Source organism: Poeciliopsis prolifica, unplaced genomic scaffold, assembly GCF_027474105.1.
Source record: "Poeciliopsis prolifica strain line A6 unplaced genomic scaffold, Auburn_PproV2 SCAFFOLD040, whole genome shotgun sequence".
Lineage (NCBI taxonomy): Eukaryota > Metazoa > Chordata > Actinopteri > Cyprinodontiformes > Poeciliidae > Poeciliopsis > Poeciliopsis prolifica.
In genome coordinates, this window is record NW_026562415.1 from 5,464,655 (window position 1) to 5,481,814 (window position 17,160).

A 17,160-nucleotide genomic window follows, 5' to 3' on the forward strand; every position below is an offset into this window, starting at 1 on the left:
CGGTCCTGTCACAGACATCTACCAGCGACAACAAGTTGCATCCCTGCGCATTTTTCTCCCGTCGCCTCTCTTCTGCTGAGAGGAATTACGATGTAGGCGACAGGGAGCTTCTGGCCATTAAGATGGCCTTTGATGAATGGCGCCACTGGCTGGAGGGGGCTGAGCATCCCATTGTTGTCTGGACAGACCACAAGAACCTGGCTTATCTTCAACAAGCGAAAAGATTAAATTCCAGACAATCTCGTTGGTCCCTCTTTTTCTCCAGATTCCATTTTACTATTTCTTACAGACCTGGGTCCAAGAATACTAAGCCCGACGCACTTTCGAGACAGTTTTCCTCTGATTTTGAGACTCCACCTGCCACTATTATTCCACCATCATGTGTCATTGGCGCTCTCTCTTGGGAGATCAGAGAACAGGTCCTGGCGGCGCAACGATCAGAACCTGGTCCAAGTAATGGACCACCCAACCGGCTTTATGTTCCTTCGTCTGTAAGGGCTCGACTCATTCACTGGGCCCATACGGCGAAGTTTTCTTGTCATCCTGGTGTTAACAGAACACTCTCCCTAATCAGACGAAACTTTTGGTGGCCGTCAATATATAGAGATGTCAAGGACTATGTACTCGGTTGTTCCATTTGTGCCCGCAACAAGAACTGTAATCAGCCTCCCAGCGGGTTGCTTCAGCCTCTCCCTGTTCCAAGACGCCCATGGTCGCACATAGCTTTAGACTTTGTCACTGGTTTGCCACCATCCAAGGGCTTTACTACTATTCTGTCTGTCATTGACCGGTTCTCTAAGGCCTGTCACCTAGTTCCCTTGCGCAAGCTTCCCTCTGCTATACAAACTGCCCATCTCCTTACAAAGCATGTGTTCCGCCTGCATGGAATCCCTGCCGAGATCCTGTCAGACAGAGGCCCACAATTTGTTTCCAGGGTCTGGAAAGAGTTCAGTGCTGCTCTAGGGGCTAAAGTGGTTCTCAGTTCTGGGTTTCATCCCCAAACTAATGGTCAGACTGAACGTTTGAACCAGGAGCTCGAGGCTACCCTCCGATGTCTCTGCTCTTCGCACCCTACTACCTGGAGTTTGTACTTACCATGGGTGGAGTATGCACACAATAGCCACACCTCGACAGCTACTGGTCTATCACCTTTTGAGTCTTCCCTAGGTTATCAGCCTCCCCTGTTCCCATCTGATGAACAACAGTCCTCCGTCACCTCGGTCCAACATCATCTCCGCCGCTGCAAGCACATCTGGGCACAGACCTCTGCTGCTCTCAACCGGACGGCGGAGGGGAATCGCAGGTGGGCGGATCGTAAGAGGAGGCCTGCACCTACATACTCACCTGGACAGGAGGTTTGGCTTTCCACTCGTGATATCAATCTCAAGTCTTCGAATCGCAAGTTGTCCCCTCGTTTTATTGGTCCTTTCAAGATCACTTCTGTGCTCAGTCCTTCAGCGGTCCGCCTCAAGCTTCCTGTTGGACTGAGGATTCACCCAGTATTTCACGTGTCCCTCATCAAACCTGTCCGTTCCAGCCCTCTTTGCCCTCCGTCCGAGCCCCCGCCACCCGCCCGGGAGATTGATGGTCACCCTGCTTATACCGTCTCGAAGATCCTGGCGGTTCGTCGTCGTGGGCGGGGGTTCCAGTATTTGGTGGACTGGCAGGGTTATGGTCCTGAGGAGAGGTCGTGGGTCCCTCGTTCGTTTATTTTAGATCCTGGTCTCATTAAGGAGTTTGAGGCTTCTCCGGGGTTGTCTTCTTCCCGACCGCCAGGAGGCGGTCTTTAGTGGGGGGGTAGTGTCAGGGTTTCTGTGTGAGTGTATGTGTGTGAGTGCGAGTGTCACATCTCGTCCAGAGGATCTTGGTGAGGAGCCGGAGGAGTCTGCACAGGTGGAAGTCATCTGCCTCATCAGAGCGCGCGGGGGATTTAGGAGCGGCAGATCCTTCCTTCAGTGCTAGATGATTACGTTCATCGGTAGTCACTCTGGTCGTCTCCTGTTGTTGCATGTTGCTTAAGATAGTGTTTGAGCTTACCAGAAGTTACCTGACCTTTGTATTTTTGCCGCTTCCAGGGTTTTTGTCTCTCCGCTCGTGAGTTCTCCTGCGAGCACCAGCCTGCCTGCTCCGTTGCTCTCCCCGCCGCAGCTTCACTCCTGCAAGCCTCCGGTTCTCCGAACACCCCCTCCTCGCACTCACCTTCGGACCGCCGAACTACCCTCCACTCAGAATCCTGGCACCTCCCCCATGCTACAGCAAACCACCGTGAAGTAAGCCCGTTCCACTTCCCTCTCATATCTATCCGTTCACTCCCAGCCATCTAAACAGCTTCTCATTTCAGGCCCACCTGGTCGAGTCATTCTCACCCCCTCACTGAAGTCCTGCGGTTTGATATATTGTGTGTCCTGTTGAAAAATAAATACTCACTATTTTCTAAGAGACGTGTGGTTTCTGCATGTGGGTCAGAAAGCTAACACCCAACATGTCACAGATGGCTAAATTGATAGTGGAGCATTACAACAAAAACTGAAGGAAGTCTTAAAGATATTTATAGAAAGAATTGTCAATTTAAGCAGCCTTTTGTTATTGTGCAAACATGAGAGAAACTGTTCATTTGGCCCACTGGAGCAAGCTATCAGCAAAAATGTTTAACTAATCTAGCATGGATCTACTTGTTGACTTGAATTAGATGAAACGATTCAAACTTCACAGATACTAATAGGCATCCAGCACATTGATTTCCATTGTGAAGCGCACCAAAGACAACAATCTGGTGTGGGCTTCTCCAGCTCTGCAAAAAGTAAATTAAGTTAAAACATGTATGTAATGATCCCCCCCTTATAAAAGTTCAAATTGAGACCATTAAGAAGAAAATGTATGAGCTAACCATAACTAACTATATGTTTCAGCATATAGTTAGCTGTGCAGCTGTCAGATGATGCTCCAGATAAACTTCAAATGTGTTTTATTTGTAATCTGACTTTTCGCATATTTTACATTTTTAAATTTAAATTTTACAATTTTAAATTTATTTTCAAATGGTTTAATTTTCAGGTCGCTTTTGGTGACTAAAGCTGAGACGACGCTGCACAATTTTCATTATCTTCACAGATTTTCGAAAAGACTTGGAGTTCACACACTAGCAGACTGGTAGCAACAGATTTTTGCTTTGACGGCTGAAAGGATCACACTCTTAACTGCGTCTGCTGAGAGATCACAGACCACAGGAGTCGTCTGTCCAACTAATGCCAACTGAGCATATTAAGCTGTTGTGGAAACTCATGAGTGTAAAGTTAAAGGATAAATGAAAACATCAGTTGGTGGTGGTGGTTTAAAAATATCCTTCCCTGATCCCTCAAATCAAAGAAATGGGATTTAAATTACTCAGAGTAATTTATTCAATAATGGAGTTCATCAAATTTTGCTTACATTTTTTATTTATTTATTAGGTTTTTAGCAATCATTGTGTTCCAAAAATGACAAGCCCTTCGCAGACAACACTGTATATTGCTACATAATGTATGGACCTAATTGCGTAAACAAACATCTTAAATTGATGATTTACAAGTTGCATATCTGAAACCCAAACATATCACTGTTAAATGATCTGTTTTCATCTAATAAATTGAAGAAAATTAAGAGATGATTTGAGATGCTATATTCATTTTTAATATAAGGGGCTCTTCAATATTTGACAGCTGTTATGAAAAATCTATTCCCTTTTTTTCAAACCCTGTTGATTACATTTCAGAATAACTATCCCCCCACCCTTGATAGAAATATCTTTCTGCTTGAAAGCAGAAGTCAAATTAAGATCTTCAATCAAAAAAAAATTATCATTCGGTTTAAAAACTCTAAAAGTTGTTTCTGATAATGAACTAATTATGGGTCACTTTAAAAAAGAGACCCATAATTTTTTAAAAAGAGGGTATTACTTATATATTTTCAAAAAATGTCAAGATAAACCGTTTCTGATCATAAATAATGTATGTTCTGATACAATCTGTGGACTAAAAAATTATTTTAACTAAATGTAATGTTGAAGACCTTCTGCCCATGAATTGAGGCTGAATGTGAAATGTCTGCAAAAGGTCACATCTTGGGATTCTCCACAGATGTATTTATCATCTTGTCATAGCAACATACCATTAACTTGTCTCAACCAGTTTTACTTCGGCGGGCTTACCAATCGAGCTCTAATGCTAATTTGATTTAATTGTGACCAAACTGAGCATTTCAAATGCAAATTGGAATAAGAGAATACAACGGGATAAACAATGTGACATGTTTTTAATTTTCTTTAATTCCTCACCTCTTATGTTATTAAAATGCTTACAGTGACTGTTTCACTCAATGAAACATGTATCCAGCGAGACAAAATAGGAGAAAATGTTGAAAGCGCACAAAATGACAGAATTTCACAAAATGACAGAGAGGCATTATTAGAAAGATTAAATAATGCGGGACAAAAAGCATTCAATCCATTTACGCCTGTGCAGATCTGCCTTCACTTTGTTAAATGCGATTAGGCCCATCCACTCTGTCCAAGTGACACTCAGAAAGCCTTTTAAGAAGTCAGCACAAATGAATCCCAAGGCTAAAGAGAAAAGAGGGAGACTGGATGAGGCAGAGACGGAGAAGGGTTATCCCGCTGCGGTTTGGTGTGCGAGATGAGCAAAAGGAAAGAAGTACAGGCCTTCAAAGGAGTCAGCATTATTTACTCCAACAGGGATGCGGACATACTGTAGATGAAAAGCAAAAGTAGTGTTCATAAATCATACTTTGCTTTTTGTTCACTTCCCAAGCCCCCTGCACCTCTTCGTTCCAGCCCTCCTTCTTGCTCTCGGCCGATGAAAGCGGAGAATGTGTTGGGGTTGCACAAGAGCATGGAGTCCCGCTGAGCTCTGTTATGCAGTTATCTTCTCCCAGGTGATTTTCCTCACGAGATCAAACGAAACGGGCATTCCTCAGGGCGGCGAACAGGTGACGTGAAGCCAGGCAAAGCAGCTCTTTCTTTACGTGTCGTCTTCTCTCCGGTTTTTCTCTGTTTGTCTGGCCACATTTTTCCTCCACTGCGTCTTGCTTGTGGTTGCTAACCCCCCCACCACCTCCATCCATACACTGCATGCTCTCACTTTGTCACAGAAGCATTCAATCCACTGACTTTGATGTCCAGACTCTATAAAACACTCGCTCATGATATATTTTTTATTTTTTTGTGGCTTCACAGCTCTGTTGTTTACCCAGTCCAGCAACATCTTGCACATCGAGTCATCGATGCTGAGTGCATGGTTGGTGGTTGGAGAGCTCCTGTGTGAAACAATTGTTTTGTGTGTTACATTCAGTCTTGCAGAAGGTACATCCCTTCATCCATGTCAACAGGTTCGATTTGATTCTCTCTGTAGCACAGCTATCTGTCATGGCAGTGAGCACAGCACTTTCGGGCTGTAAAAACTGCGACTCCACAGTGGAAGCTCCTCTTGCCGGCAGGCTGACTGTTGCCTTGACCCTGTGATCCACATCAAAAAGTCAAGCAGGCTCCTGCTGGCATCTCTGAGGAACTTGGTTAAAGTTCCAGTTAATCCTGGGGGATTTTGCTGCTTCAAAACCAGTGTGTTTTTTTTTTCTTTTTTTTTTATGATGATAAAGAATGCTTGATCAAAGTTATCTTTATACTTTTAAATGGAGAAACTTCAGCGACAGCTGTAAAGGACAAAAAATGAAATCCAAGATTTTGGTAGTGAATTTATTTAAAGATGACTAATAAATGTTACATTAAAAACATTGATTATGGAAGTATATTTAGAGCAAGCAACAGAACTGAACTCTTTCCTAAAAGTTAGATGCATTCCATAACAAAACACAAATATTCTCATTTTTGTCAGCATCTTCTGTGTTTAATTTAAGCCAAGACTGTGCTTGGCTTAACAATTGGGAGATTCAAAATATGTTCTGCCAGCAGATTTCACAGGAAGTAGGAAAAACCCCCAAGTGTAATGATATTTGAGGGCTATAAGCTGTAATTCATAATTACAAATGACACAAAACAAAACCATGACATCATGGTTAAAGCAATGTCGCCACTCGGTACACAACACCTTACTGTGAATTCTACAATACTGATCCAAATATACATGCAGTATTCATGTCAGTAAATGACAAAACATATAGCAAAGTGCAAAACATTCCTTTCACTTCTGAACTCGCAACTCATCACCAAATTAAAACTGGGCAGCAATTACTAAAACGGATGATTGTTGTCATGCCAATAAAAAATTAATTAAGAAAGGTAAAGACTTCAAACATCACATTATTAATTAAAATACAAAACTAGTTTAATGTTCCTTTTTGCATTATTTTAGCATTATGGCTGAATGATTACGCCTCATAATCCAAATTTGAGAGGTCTATAAAACATTGTGATTCTATCTGCACGTTTCTTTTGTGCTACTTTTTAGCAGGGATGTGTTGGGTTCGATCCACATTTCATCATTATTTTATTTATCAGAGACAAGGGTCTTCAACACAACTCTTAAGCCACCTTTCAGGAACTACCTAGAAAGTATTACTTCCACTGCTGGTATTAGCGCTAACTTCAAACGGAAACCGTCTCTGAGAAGGGTCACAATCTCAAACTCTTCTCAAGGGGCCCGAATCTCTTCCTGGAGCAAGTTCTGTAACGTCAGCAACAGGTTCTGTTCTCTATTTTCCCCAGCAGAGAGTTTCCAAATATTTCCATAAACCAAACGCGTTCGGCTATCTTCCAGTTACAGCTCGTCTCCCAGGCACAGCATCATCTGATGGCATATGTTCACTGACAGGTTAATCAATTTAGCTGACAAGATGCTAACCTGCATAAGCTCATCAGGTAGTCCTCTTTCACCCTGGCATTTTAAACTCTTCATATTTATGCAAATTGAGAGTGAGCATGAAAGAGGATAGAAATACTGAATGGTTGCTTTCCTCAGTTATTTTTGCTCCTGCTGGTTTTTATATTCATATTCTGATAGCAATGACTAATGGAGTGCATCAGTGTGTTGGAGTGTGAGGATCAGTTTGTGTTACGCTACTTTTAATTAGAGGGTCATAGATCTGTCTTGCGCTTTTTTTCTGCTCTCACACCAGATTTTATTATTCTGCTTCTGCACATAAGTCATTACACCAATTGTCTCAATTCTATCTAGGTTTCTGTCTTTGCATATCGCTGAATTAATCTCTTTTCACTTTTTTTTTTACTAAAAGGTTTGTCTGCTTAGCATGCTAGAAATGCTTCTGCTATATTTGAAGTCCATTTTTAAGCCTTTCTCCTACCCAACTCTCCCCAGGCTTAAATTTCACACTTTCATGCAAGAAGCAGATACTTATTATCTTATTTACATAATGTTAATGCCGTTGTGGTGTTTTATTGTTGTGGTAAAGTTATGACTACATGTATATAATTGTTCAGATTTCCCTCACCTTGGTGGGCATCTCCTTCTTTTCCGGAAAAATCTCAAGACTATAAATCTATTTTTTTTTTAGTGCACAAACATTACTGCAGCAATTAGCAATTATGCACATAATTCTCACTGAAATCACATTCCAAATTTGAGCTTATCAGACAAACACTTATGGTGGAGGGTTTGCAAATCTTCTCCTCGCTCCAGGGTACAGCAGTGAGGACAGATGTTGCTGCTGCTGTTTTGCCACTTCCACTTCCAGCTGTTGAGTCTGTTTCGCCAAAACCATTGTGCCTCCCACACGCTCTTCAGAAACACAGACACAGTTAATACAAGGCCTTGCGAATGTGAACCTTTTCACATTTTATCATGTTTTGCTCACAGTCTTCAGTTTCTTTTATGTAGGTGTTATAAGAGAAATATAAACGGACAACATGCGGAGTGGAAGTAAATAAATGGAAAGAAAAAAAAATTACTGTCCTAAAGTTTTGTAGAATTTAATCAAAATTTTTCTTCGGTTCCTGCTATTGATCTACTTATTCCATTCTGCACATATTTTCTTTTTTGTGAAGATTTCAATCTGAAATATAGTCATGCACTACTATGACTGCGTCAACTTAAACCTTAATGAATATATAGAACGATGTTTAAATTATCCCTCTGAAATCATTTTCACCTTCTAGCATATGGTAGCTTCTAATTTCTTTTCAGGACGGACATTTTTTGTCTACACCTTTCAGGAAAAGAAATGGTTCCACAAAGCTCAAGCAACTCATGAAAAAAAAAAAAAACTGCCTGATTTTAGCTTCATCAATAACAAGACCTCAAAGTAAATGCTCCTTCACTTTCATACGTTTGTACTCTGTAACCTGTAATTTTCTGTACATTTCAGAAGCTTGACCCAGTCGGGGTTTTTTTTTTTTTACAGCAAGCCACTGTGAGATTTAATTTCCCTGCCCCCCTTTTTTGTCCACAATTCCCTTCCAACCCACAGGGGGTGAGCATGCACAAATGTCAAGCACCACTTTGGGTTTTTATGCATATGTGAAAGGATCATAGATTTATGACTTGCAATTACATCAAAGTGCCATAGAAATCAAAAAAATAAATGCTACCTCTTCAGGGACTTTTAGCCTTACGTTTGCTTTTAATTTCCATACGTTTATTTTAATTGGGACAATTTTTAATGGTTGGATTTCCACCGGCGCAGTCGGATTTCATGATCAAAATTCAAAACCTTTCCAAAACCGTAGTCGGCACTGAATATTTATAGAAAGAAAATCTATTTTGTTTTGGTGACATCACCACTACCAAACAATTCAATAAATGCTATCAGCTGGATAGGCCTTATTGCTATAAATCTATCCACTGTATTTTTATTGACTTTCCCACCACACCACGGACGCAGTGTGCAGGCCGTTCGCACTTTTAAAAGGGAACAGAGGAAAACTAAATGTGATGAGTGCCTTGAAGGACAGTGCAGGAAGTGGTTGTCCTCAGTGTAGAGACAGAGCAAGAATCACCACAGAGTACATAAACATGCAACAATGTTTCTTAGCAATATTTCTGGACCAGGGGTGACTTCTGACTTTAGCAACATGCATTTCTGCCAAAGACTGTACATTTAAGAAGGTAAAATTTTAAAAGTGTTTGCCTTCTTGAACAAATTTTCTTTCATATGCATAGCTTCTCAAAGGAAGTATAGGAATCACCTTTTGGTGATTGCTGTACACTTAAACTGGTGTACAACTACAAAAATTGGTTGCCAACTTTACAAGCTCACTTAGTGTTTGGCGCCTCTGAATTTTTTGTTGTGCGTCACGTCAAAGTATAGTGCGTGTACGATACATCATCACACAAATATCCCACAGCCAAAAACTTTATGAACAATTCCAAGAAATTGAACTAAATTTCTCGATATTGAAGTAGTATTTGCAAGAATACTAGTTCTTGCAAAGTAGGTACAGATGGGATGTGGCTTGTGATACCCTCATAGTAAGAAAGACAAACAAGAAATTTAATGTGGGGTCTTTGGCGTCAGAACCTCCTTAGATTGAGTCATGCATAAAATATACAAAATTTAGACAAGTCAAATCTGGACTAGAATATAGAATGTTCAAATCAAAGTTTGCTTGATTTCTGAAAACAAAAAATCTTGGCGCATGGAACGATTTATGTAAGAACTGCCACTAAGCTGGATAAACCATGGATGATGGACTGCATGAAGACAACAGAGCAGAGGAGGTGAACCCATTAATCTCGCTCGGCTGACCTACCTGATGCCATTGTACAGCCATGTTTATACAGTTCTCACAATGCAAAACTAAAGATCAAAAGCGGGTCTCATTTAAAGGCATAATTAAACTTCAAGCGGCTTTTTGTCCCCCGTTTTCACACAGCGTATGTATTTTGGTGTAAATGGAGAGTAGATAAAACCTGATTAATGGCGGGATGACTCCTTTGGCCTCGGCTGATTAATAACTATTTAATCAGGATTTAGTTGTTAACAGCTGTGGGCGTCCAGTGACTCATTTGTTAAGCATAGACGTGTCAGACACTTTCTCCTTGCTCTTCCCATCTTCTTTGTGGCCCCTTTTCTGTCAGACTGTTCTCTGTTAACGATCTTTACTTTGTAATTTTCCCGACTGACAGCAATCTGATATGCCTTTTTATTATGGAGGAAACATTATCTGAATGTCTTCCTATCCCTTCCTCGCTGGCATATATTGCACCAGCCATGGTGACAGATTGATAGCACTCTTATGTCCTTGTTTGAAATATGAACATAAAGAAAGGGTTAGCTTAGCTGCAACAATATAAAGAGAAGAGTAAAAGCTTTCTATACTTTATAACATTTTGCTACAACAGAAATGGGTTTTTAATAAACTACAGCAGTATACTCACTTGAGAAAAAAATCTTTCAGGAGGAAAGTGATCAATGGTTTTGAGCAATGCAAATTTCTGATGGCCTCCCCTAGTAAATGGTGAAATGATGAACACTCCATTTTCAAACATGGTTTCATTAAAACTGAAAGTATGCCTGAGAGGCTTTAGCCAAACCAAAAGTTTTATTCTGTTCAAAACTGAAAGGAATCTCGTTACACAAAAATTGTAGAAAATTCACATTGACAAGTATGTTAACCTTAGGCAAAAATGAATGCCTTTAAGTGAATAACTACAAAATAAATGGTAAATACAGCAATTTGTGTCAGAGTTCTAGCAACATTTACTCAGCTCATAGTGGATGCTGGCATGGGTTGTCAAATGTTTAATGAACAATGATGACAGCAATGTGTAGCATATCAAGGACACACATGGTGGCTTTACATAAAACATCTCTGGTGCAATTGGCTTGTCTGTACGGTCAAACGGTCAAATTTTGCATACAGTCAAAACTGTATGCAAAATCCCACTTCGCTGCCATATCTGCCAGCAACTCGGATGGAGGAAAAGTGTAGATGAAAAGTAGATTCTTGACTAACTTTGTTTTTTTTTTAAATAGCCTGCCCAAAAAGGTTAAACCCTCAAAAATGAAATAGAAGCATTGATACGTAGGTAAAACTCTTCTGCTGATTAACCTTTTCCACCACATTTAAATTGACACAAAAATAATCTAAACGTATGTATTTCTTTTAAGCATGTCAAGTTATAATTGCCAATAAGTGATTTGTTTTCAAAACGTATGAAAGCAAATGTAGAAGCCACTTTAAAGTAAGGGATGGCTAAACTTACTGACAAAATATGTTATGATTTCTTTTCTTTTTTTCTGACGCACCTGAATGTTTTGGATCACCAAACTAAAAGAAAGGGTTCATGACCCCACAAGATTGAGAAGGAGTCGTGGGGGGGAAACGGCATCTATTGAAGGATTGCAAGGTGAAGACGCAAAGACCCAGCGCACATCCCACTGAAAACATCTTCATAATCTCATTGGACTTAAAGAAACATTATGTGGACCGGTGAGACGAAAGATGAACTTTGTGGTCTTGACCACATGTCTAGTCTATAACTAAAGTGTGAACACAAGAATCTTACTTTCTTCAGATCTGCAACATTTCAGTTTGGCAAGAAAAGGAAGAACAGAAGAAACTTTTACACAAGGAAATTGTTTTGTACAGCATTGCAGAGTGCAGCACACCAGTGAATGTGCCAATTAAAAAGTTAAGCCTTCATGTCGCTATTCCAGCTGTAACCACTTGCTGTTAATAAAATGCCATTTACAACTGGTCTGATCATCACGAGGAGGAAACCTTTTGTTGACTCACTACTGCAAAATCATTTTATAAATTTTGTTTTATTTTTCAAAAGAATATGACCTTTGGTATCCTGAGATAACAGCCTGAATGAATTCATTATCAGAACAAAACATGTTTTATCTGGAGATCGCGATATAATTAACCCATGATCTTGAGATAACAGCTATAAAGACTTGAAGGTCATTCTCAACTCACATAATACATCATAGCTTGCCTTCCAGTAGACCCACTCAAAAGCCTTTCAATCGTTCCCACCCACATTTGTATAAAATGTAGATGGGATGTTGGAACACGTACTGTGCATCTATAAATACAACAGTTGCAGTTTTTGGCCTTTATATTTCTAATTTTCCTGAAATTTTGTGAACTGCATAACTCAGAAGCTCTGCTATTCTTCACAAATTGTTTTTTTGTACTATTTTTAAGCATTTTTTAATGATTTGAAATTTCACCTCGCATGTTAATGTGCTCAAACCATTCTGAGCTTTTTTTTTTTTTACTTTTTGTCTCATAATAACCACATCGTTCAATGTATTTCATTGGGATTTTTTGTGATCTGCCTACTCAAAGTAGTGCATTATTGATGTGGGTCGCTGGTTTGAACCCCTCCCAGTTAGTCTCCGTCATTGTGTCCTTGCCTGCTGGCGGTGGTCAGCATGCCCAATTAGCTGTGGCTAAAATGTAGCTTACCATCATCAATGTGTGAACAAGTACTATATGCATGGGTGTGACTGAATGTAGTGTGAACTGCTTTGGGGTCCTCTGCTCTACAAGTACAGACCTAATTAGTCTCTGTGTATTTAGAATAGAATAGAATTCAACTTTATTGTCATTGCACTGTCACATGTACGAAGCAACGAAATATAGTGTTTGGAAGAATTTAGGTGAACAAACAGCATTATGAAGACCAAGGAACACACCAGACAGGTAAGAGATGAAGCTGCTGAAGATTAAATTGTAAAAAGTAAATGTTTGAACATTCTTTTTTTGTTGTTGCTGGCACTTTAAGAGTCACTAAAATCCCATCAAAGTAACATGGGGATGAAGTTATTTTCAAGTGTTGGCATACTTTTTGTCAACCATTTAATAAAAATAAGATTTTTTGCAGAAGAAATGGTTTGTTGCGTTTCAGATACATTGAGTTAGACATGAAACGTCATATAAAAGCCACACACTTTTACATGGCATCGCTGAATGTTGTGGCTTCACAAAAGCAAAAATAAATCTCTCATATTTTATTGTTCATTAAATTTTTAGCAGCCTGAACCAAAGTCAGAAAGTCAGGTCAGGATCAAATCCCCAGTTATTGCTCTTTTCTCCCTTTAGCAATATGAGCTCTGCAGGGACACGGGGAGAGCAAGCTTTGGATGGTGTGTGCAAGAGATAAATTGAGTAACCTTCTTCTGTCATTAGTAATACCTTTTCGAGGAGCGAACGGCGAGATAAAGCAGTGCAGTGGGGTGATGGAGGAAAGATAGAGAGCAGAGGGGGAGGGGGTGATGTGGAGAAGTGGATGGGCGCCAGGACTCTGCGGTAATTAGCCACGAAACAAAAGCCCGATCAGGCTCAGCTCTGGCTCCGATTTTACACCTTGAGCCATCCAGTCCGTGTCTCTGATGGTGAGAGCTCAGCGAGGGCTGAGGCCGCCGCTATGTCCAGCTGAAGCAGAGAGCAGACCTGTCGCCCTGTCCTGGCTCTGTCTTTCATCGATCACACCGCCTACACACTTTCTGTCCTCAGTCTGGCTGGCTGGCAGGGAGGATCTATGTCTGGCTCGCTTGTCATGTCTGTCTCGGACACATTATTATGGATCCCACGAGAGCTGTAGATACAAGCAACTTCACAGGAGAAGGCTGCAAATGGAATCATTACAGCATGGCCAACAAACAGTCCTCATCGCTGTTATGCATTCCTATTTATTTTAGCAGAATAAAGTAGATACAACTTACAGTAGAGACATGATGTGGGTTTTTCTGTTTGTTTTTTTTGCCCCCTCCCAAGTCACAATTTGTCCTGCATGCTAAAGGTAAATTAAAGATTGTGCTTTGGAGAATTACCAGTGATATTAACTTTTCAAAATCCACAAGATTTTTGAACTTGTGGAAGTAAAGCGATTTGAACTTGATGGTTTCCATGATGCTGATGTATCATTTAAAGCAGGTACTACCACCATGTTCATCTATCATAACAGATTATTTTCTATAGTTGCTGAAGAGTGTGAATGAGGTTAAGAAGACCATCTTTATTTCAACTACAATTCTCATCGTTGTAGGAAAAGGTTTCAGCTTCATTTCAGTGGTCTCTCCTGCTTATTCCACATGGTTCAATATGTCATTGTTGCAATATCGGCAAGTCTTCAAGGAAGAGTTTTTACAATATTTCTTTTGTTTGTCATTTTTTGGTTTGTTTTTTTTAATCATATTGATTACTGAAAATCATGCCTCACTGTTTCCACTCTGAACCCAAATACTAAATTTTCCCACGAAATTGGGTGCTTGAAATGATCCAAAATGTGTCTGCACCAAACTTTATACTTGACGCAAACCACTGAGGAACGTGTATTTCTAATGGCAACTGTGAACCCTACAGTGGTTCACTGGATTACCAGAGGAGTTATTTAAACATGTCTCTGTTGCTGTACAGTCCAGTGTTGGGATGCTTTACACTGCTGCTTCTGATGTGTTGCATTACATTGGTGATTGAAGCTTTGGATGTAGCTGCTCAGCCTTGAAAATCCATTTCATGAAGCTTTCTGTGTGCTACTGTTGACCTAATATGAAACCCACAAGAAGCTTAGAAGTCTATAGCTATTGATTCTGCAGTAAGGCGATGACCTCTGGAGACCGTTCACCTCTACTACCTCTGACCCCACTCTACGCGTTTACATGACTTACTTACAAAAGTGCAAGACCTCAACACTAAAGTGTGTTGTTGTGAACATGACCTGTTACTGCTTACCAATTTCACAAAAAATCATCTTTGAGTTTCCGATCGGTCAGATGTGGTTAACAAACCACTTTAGTGACAATATATAAAGTCACAGCTTAAAGTTCATAGTTACTGTGGATATGCAGATGCAGAGGTATATTGTGTGTTACATTGTAATTTATTGAACAGCTCTAATTTGGAGATGAAAATGATTTTCTTCAGTGTTTGATGTTATTCTCAGAAATTGACTGAATCAATCAGGATGTTGATTGGGCTGAGGCTCATTGACCTGGTCATAATGTTATGCTGAGTGATGTATTTCATAGAGATTAATAAAACGATGAGACTATGATATCCACTTTGAACTCAATATTCAGTTAAACTGAAGAAATGTTAAATTTCACTTGTTTTGGACATAAAATGAAATGTAGAAGTGTGGCTCAGGGAGCTTCCCCCAGTAGGCTGTGTGTGTCCTATTAGCTTGGACTTCCAGGTGTGCACAGGGAAATGATTATCATGAAGCAGGTGCTGGAAAAATAGCGCTGATTTGTTTTAGGATTCCTCCCCAAGATGAGATCCAAGTAGGGGGTTCAGCACTCGGATCCCTCCTACTTTCCTGACTGCACTGTTTTTCCGTAGAGGCCCGTGTTGACAGGGCCTTCATTAGAGGCTTTGTCCTCAAAGAGCTTAGTACATAATTAATGTCTCCATGATGGATTACACGGGTAGGTTACAAAATGCAAAGAGGTCGGCAGAAAACAGGAGAATTGAAGCAAGGCCCCTCCCCACCCCACCCGCTCCTCCACACCTACTATGTGTCCCTGTTCAGCAAGCAAACCAAACTACTGATTAAAAAGTCACAATATTTACACAAAATTTACCACTGGTATCTTTAAGACAGGTACGAGTGACAATTAAACCCCTGTGTCTTTACCTCCTTTTCTTTCCCACCCCTTTTTTGTTTTGTTTTTTGTTTGCGTCATCATCTGAGGCATCTGCAGCCAGACGAGTGATCATCTTCATAGAGGATCTCACAGGTGGAGCTTTGGGAGGATGTGAGTCATTAATCAAAGAGACTGTTAATGATGCAGAAAACACAGTGGAAATGAAAGCCCTTCTGTTCATAATTCCATAATGTTGAGGTGATCTGTATTCAAACTGGTATGACCGGGATTTTAAATGGAGCTCTGGAAAAAAAAAAAGAGAGAGACCACTGCACTGAACTCCATTGAAAACCTTGTGGTTGTTCCACTAAATGTTGATTTCTGAACTCTTCCTGAGTTAAAGCAACAGTATTATTATTATTACTATGTGTAAATGCATATGAACTTGTTTTAAAATCATTTTTGTTTTAGATTGTCATATTTGAGTTTAAAGGAATGAACTTAAACACAGCAGCCTTGGCTTGTTCATACTGTCCAATAACAGCCATCTGATCATTACAATTAAATATTATCACTTTTTAGTTTCAATTACTTCATGCTTGTAAAATCTTGTTATATTTACCATTATAGAGAGCTATCAGTAACACCAACCATTTGAAAACCAGTGAAAATCCCAGCATAAATGGCTGCCTGAACAAGTTCCTCCTTCTGCAACTCTCCAACCATTTAAAATGGAAAAAAAATCCTCTGTTCAAATGTTTTTTTTAAAGTACAGTTTGGATAAACCATTGCCTTCTACACATACTCTTACTTGAACTACCCTCCAAAATTCTTAAGTACTCATTCTAAATATTTATCCATTCATGATTATTAAACTATGCAATCTGCTAGTTGTCTAAAACTTTGCCAAAACGTTCTCGCATTAAAAGTCATGGTGTTGAGTTTTCCTATAGGTTTCTTAGGTCTATAAACAACTTATTAATATTCAAGTTCGCTGCACAGCCTTCAGGCCATGTTTTAATAAATCAAAATAAACCAGATCTAACTGCAGCACTCTGTTTTTACATAAGTGGACTCATGTGGAACCCCAACTAATTAAGAATAAAGGAGATTTTTGATCTTATTATTTTCAATAATAATAAAAAAATGCCAACCCTGGGGAAGCTGGCTGCAATGTTTTTGTTTCCAGTTTTTAGTGTAATAATTATGATCTGACAATAAATGTTCATGTAAACGTCAGAAGGACTAAGTATAGCAAATCCTGCCAATAAAGTGTCAGTCGGCTCTCTGGCCATTTTGGAGGCTCCAGTTGAGGTGACTTGCTTGTGTTCAGTGTACAATCTGTGGTACCAGTGGATTGAAATGACTCACTCAATTATGTATTTGCTTAGATAAGTAATAAAGTGCAGCCACTTTCTGCCAGCCCTGAGCCTGATCATGCTGGCCGTACAAGTTGTTTCCCAGCTTCCTGCTACTCCAGTTTCACGGATCAAACAGACTTCCTACGAAGTCCGGACAAGTTTGATTTCAGTACTTCCCAGGTCTGGATAAGTATTGAGAATACAAAAAGGCCGTTTAGAATTGTAGACTTCAGTCCTGATGCCTTAAGATACATCCTTCCTTCTTTGTGCCCGCCCCCATTCCTTCCTTCCT

General features: G+C 40.0%; 1 long non-coding RNA gene across 1 annotated transcript; it reads left to right on the plus strand.

Moving 5' to 3' along the window:
• The first annotated feature begins 1,862 nt into the window (after positions 1-1,862).
• LOC129375493 (uncharacterized) lies at positions 1,863-2,437 on the plus strand. The gene is made up of 3 exons (XR_008607637.1): positions 1,863-1,978; positions 2,076-2,270; positions 2,342-2,437. It is a non-coding gene; the product is annotated as an uncharacterized LOC129375493 (long non-coding RNA).
• The last annotated feature ends 14,723 nt before the right edge of the window (positions 2,438-17,160 follow it).